Below are 6,000 nucleotides of genomic sequence, written 5' to 3' on the forward strand. Positions count from 1 at the left end.
CGATCACACTCCATTCAGAATTTGGTTGTTTGGTGGAGAGTTATGGTTAGGTAGTGTGGAGACAGTTAGGAATTTGCTCTTTCTTTTAGTTTATTGTATTCAATAATTTTTCACTTAATTTGCGTTCCATTGCCTATGGTACGAGTTAAGGTACCGTAAACTTCTGTCCCAAAGACGACGATAACTTGCGTCTTGGGCTAACCAGATTTCTTTCTCATGTTTGCTTCCTTCTTTTACATTTCTTTGTTATGTTTCATTACTACACAATTTGATACATAAATGACATAACATGTTGAAAAATGGTAATTTTCTAGCGTCTTGGAACAGATTAAGACCATTTACATGATTTGAAATGGGAAAATTGTATTTGGAATTCGAACAAATCGCTATTCGAACAGCCTTCTGGAACAAATTGTGGTAGGAAACCGAGGTTTGCCTGTATATATCATATATATATATATATATAAAATCACTAAACTATACATGTTTTGCCTACTTCGTTATTTCGCTGACAGTTTTATTAACAGGCTTTCTGCAAAACGCCGCACACTTCACACTCATGCCACCTGATATTTTACCATCCAGTAGATGTCGTACTAGAGCAAATGAAGCCTCATGAAGCTCCGAACCACCGTGAACCGATTGGGATGAAAGGCTTCAATGCTTCATGGGGCTTCATCTGCCTATCACTAGTGTCTGCTGGGTCCAGTTCAGGTTGGTGCATTCTGTCACGAGTGTCGGGGTATGGACCCAAATGCAGGACACCAAAGGCAAAACTGTCATCCATGATTTAATCACAAACTCAAAAATTCACCAGACAGACAAGAATCAGAAAAATCAAGACAGATTACCAGGAACCAAACATGAGCAATGCATCAGCGCCTAGCTCTCACTGAGCTGGGCTTAAAAAGCATCAGGGTCATTAGCCCAATACAAGTTCAGGTGTGACGATCAGTAGCAGGTGTGGAGCCGTGGCTCCACCCACAAGCTTGGCCTCTCCCTGCTACACACCAGCACTGCCACACCCAACTGTGACACTGACAAGATCAAGCAATACTCTGGGGGGCTGTCCCCCCACTACTAGTTTCTTTACCTTCCTCCCAAGTGGACAGGACTGTGTTCCACAACCAGTAGCTCAGGAACTTTTTTTTTTTACCATCAGGTGTCACCACACCATCCACTGCATTGTCTGTGCGTACCATATATAGAGTGGTTAAAACACTCAAGTTGTTTTTTTTTTGTGTGTGTGTGTATTTTAGTCAGTAAATACTGGAATCATATATTTGTCCTACTGTGTAATCCACCATCAGAGTATATTTTAACACCCGCATTATTATTTGTTGTATTTATTGTTACAACACTGTCCTTAATAAAACTCATTTTGCACATTAGTATTTCTTTTCTCATCATTTAACTTGTAAATGCATTTCTGGTTAGAGATTACATTGCACAGGTGAGCTTTGATATTTTTAAGGGTAACAAAGCCACCCAAAAATATTATGACATGATCAACCAAACCAAAACCCAAAGTTCTAGTGTGGAATGATGATTTCTAGGTCTGTGTGGCTGGAACAGTGATGTCTTATTGGTAAAGTAGCTAAGATGGCTGAGACCCCTGGTCAGTTTGGTTATCTGGTGTTCACCTGCATATAAGTGATCAACTAGCTTATGTTGTTGGCTGGTTAGCAAGTTAACATATGGCTCTTTCGCTACGTCACTAAAATCTGCCTCGACTTTTGCTTATCATGCTTTATTTTATTTTATATATTTGTCGTCTTTGGGGTAGTGCATCATAAATATGTACAAATTACCTATAACAGAAACGAAGAAGACCTGAAACTCTTCATCAATATTTTAACAATGCAGGATTTATGTAATGTATGTATGTATGTATGTACGTATGTATGTGAAAAAAATAATATTGGACTGACTAACTGAGCAGAATAATCAGTCATAGATTTAACATAACTTTGTTTTAAAATATTCAAAGTTCAATAGCGCTTACAGGTTTTTAGTTCAAACCACAGATGTCATATAAGTTATTTAAATATATGTTTTATCATAGAATGTCATATAGTGAATTGCTGGCAAAGAATGACATCGATAAATCGCTTAAAGTTTCCCGTTCATGATCATATTTCTCATCAATCCAGATGTGCAGTTCCTTTTGTCTTTTTTATATACATTTAATGTCTTAATATGTGGTAATCCCTAATGTATTATTCATTGTGTATAAATTCAGATAAATCAAAGTTCCATTGGCTCCTTTAATACGCTGGCTTCTTCCTCAATTCGACTTTTTTGACCTGTCACTAAGATGTTCCTACAACCCCCAACATCAATCTTCCATGGAGAAATGAGACAACGGTAAATGCTGGGCTTACCCTTAGTCTTGAGCCTGACTGTGCAAGAGGGCATCAAGTTCATCACTTGGCCTTTTACAGCTTCATTGCCTACTTTACAGTAAAAGCCAGGTGCAGCGAACCCTTCATAGGGCTGACATATTACCTGATTTAAAGATTCCGTGAGCAGCAGGGCACAGCAAAACCTGGATAAGTTCAGGCACTGTAAGGGTTCCTTCAAAGTGAAACTAGGTAATAAAGCAGTAAAGAGGCCACACTCTCCCTGCCTCCATATTCGTTTTGGAGTTGATATGTGTATTATGGTAAGGATACTTATGACCAAGCATTTCAAATAATTCAGTTAAATACTGTTATGATGCATGAAATTAAATGCATAATCTGGTACAATACATGGAATGTGCAGAGCATAAACAACCCATTAAATCTAATGTCAGTAAAACACAAATAGAAGATGTGTATTCAGCATTCGTGGTGATTTCAATTACCTGCTAAGATTGCTTTGAGCTAGGATGCATTGTAAAGAGATGAATGAGCTTATTGTATTATGTTATTCAAATGGAATGTTAACACTGACAAGATGGAAAGTGTTTCCATAAGTGGGCTGACAGAAAGAGTATATGCATGTGGGCTACATTAAATTTTTATGTTAGAGAGCTTAAAAAGGAAAAAAAAAGATAAAAGAAGCCCTTTCTCAGTTTGGCATTAGTGAGCCTACATTCTTATGTAAAACATGCTACACAGCAAAGACATTGATATTTGTACTACAAATTTTCTTTGGCTTGTCCAATTAGGGATTGCCTCTCATCATTTTTCCATTTTAGCTGAACTTCCATATTTGTATGGCAAAGTTTTTTGGTGCAGGATTCCCTTCCTGCCACAACCCTTTGCATTTATCTGGGCTTAGGATCAGCCTATAGTCAACACTGGCTTGTGCCGCTGTGGGGCTGCATATGCCAGGAATTTAACCCAGCATGCATGCAAAGCGTGCGCCCTACTACTACATCCCTAGATAACTGATGTGTATTCTACAGTGGCACATAATTTGTTTCCTCTGAAATGTGTGAGACAACTTTCTGTGTTTCTGGTCCCCTGGGTGGGTCCAGGGCCCAGGCCCAGTACCACTCCTGATTTCATCACTTAGTTTTTGATAGTCTGGCAGCACACAATGTTATTGGCTGGGGGTGCAATTACCACTGGTAATGCAAAAAAAAAAAAAAAAGAGAGAGAAACTAAACAAAAATCGAATTCATGTTAGTAATGGACACAAACCCTGTCTACGATTAATGTCAAAGACATGTTTGACAGCTACCGGTTGTTTTAATTTTTGTAGGTTATAACTGTCTCACAAATGTCACACAGACTTTAGCAAGCTGTGCCCTACTGCTCAAAACTGTTGTGCATGTTGTAATATTTTATGTACATTAACTGGATTCAAGTTTTTGTGTATAATGTATTTTAGAAGAAATGCCTCAAGTCTACTGAGATAGACTCCAGCCGCCCTGTGATCCGTGACAACAGAAGAAGCGGGTATTGAATGAATGAATCCTCCAACAGGTTGGCAAAATATCAGGCAAATAAGGGACAAATAGGCAAGTCTAGCAGTAAATTTAAGTCTGAGGAGAGCATAAGTGGGGTGGAGTGTGATTGGAGATGGAAAGCAGGTGGCTGCAGCATCAGGGGTGATAGGAATGAGTGGGTTGGGATGGTGTGAATTCAAAACACAGAGGACAGGAAGGAATTCATTTATTCATTTCTATTAATTTATTGCAATAAGAAAGGTAAATGATTTTGGTTTGTATTTACTGAAAATATTTGGAAAGAATGACTGTCCATACATTTGAGATGGTGTATTGAGTCATTTAAATAACAATGTGTTATTACCAGTTGTTGAGAAAAAAATCTTGTAAGACATTTTCCTCAAAATCATTGCTAAGCCATAAAGACATGGTCTAACCTACAACAATTGTCCTGACAACAGAAGTGGAACATGATAATTATTTTTTTAAAGGGCAGATCATTAGCGAGACAAAGATTATATGAAAAGTCATTGTAACTGACTTTTTTTTCTTGTCTTTTGAACTGGTTCATTCCGATGCATCTGCACACAAAAAGCATTATCAGATTATAATAGTCTCACTGCTGCGTGTAAAACAAATCATGAGAAACAACAGGAGCCGATTCATAATCTGGATAGTCCTCCAGAAGACACAAAGTCCATTTCCAAAAAGCAATTGAAATATGGACTCAACACACAACATCTCACCTTTCATCCCTGTTCAGAACATGATAGTCAACAAGATGAGCTGAATCCAGTGAGTGCTATCAATCTGTGGGTTTACAGCTCTTTGACAACCTGACAACTGTCAACTGTCAGGACAGCAATGCACCTGGATAAGCTAGTGTACCATTTTCATAGCAACAACTCTCACTTCTTCTTTTTCTTTTCCATATGTCTTGTACCGTTGGGCGTCACCACAGCATGTCATCCTTTTCTCTATCAGCCCATTTTCTGCATTTTTCTCTCTAACACTGACTGCGTTGATGTCTTCCCTCACTACATCCAACAACCCTCTCTTTGGTCTTCCTCTTGCCCTCTTGCCTGGTAGCTCCATCCTCAACTCCCTTTTTTCCAATATACTCACAATCTCTCCTCTGGATGTGTCCAAACCATCAAAGTCTGCTTTCTCTAACATTGTCGATGAAACATCTCACCCTGGCTGTTCCTACGATGAACAACTAAGGTGAGATGTTTGTTATTTCTGATCCTATCCAGCCTGGTGAATCCTAAAGAGAACCTTAACATCTTCATTTCTGCCACCTCCAACTAGGATTCCTGTCTTCTCTTTAGAGGTACTTTCTGTAATCCGTACATCATGGCTGTTTTCACTGTCTTATAAACGTTGCCCTTCATTCTAGCAGAGACTCTTCTGCCATATAAAACACCTGACACCCCTTCCTCCACCCCTTCCATTCTGCTTGGATTGATTTCTTCACCTCCTTACAACACTCAAATGTTCCTCAACCTGCTTCCTGCTTTCACTGCAGATCACATCGTCTGCAAACATCATCATCCATGAGGATCCCAGTATAAATTCATCTCTCAGCCTATCCATCACCACCTGCAAACACAAAGGGGCTCGGAGCTAAACCCTGATCAGCCCCATTTAATACTCACTTCAGTCCTGAGTCGATCCTCTACTACTCGTTTTTACAACTTCATTGTGTGACTCATCAACTTTATCCCTCTATAGTTCCCATAAGTTTTTACATCATCACTCATCAGAGTTCTGTTGAACAATGAGGTCAAAAGCTCCTCAGTACCTCTCCTAGATGCTTCCATTCCTCCACAAGAATGTCATCCGGACCGACTGCAACAACTCCCTTTATATATTTTCTAAATGACAGTTTTTCAGAAGTCAGCCACTGCTCACCTGACTAGTTGGTTCACAACTGACAAGGCTGCCATGTAGAACACAATTTTATTTGTCTGAATTGTGATTTGCACGTTAAGTTAGTCCATCTTACTGAGTTCCTCAAAGTCATTGTTGCTGTCCTCAGTAGCATTTTTTTTTTGCAGTGTCACCTGTGTTATAGACACAGCAGGTGGCCTTGCATTTTCTATCCTTGCCTTGCCTTG

Source organism: Antennarius striatus, chromosome 6, assembly GCF_040054535.1.
Source record: "Antennarius striatus isolate MH-2024 chromosome 6, ASM4005453v1, whole genome shotgun sequence".
NCBI lineage: Eukaryota > Metazoa > Chordata > Actinopteri > Lophiiformes > Antennariidae > Antennarius > Antennarius striatus.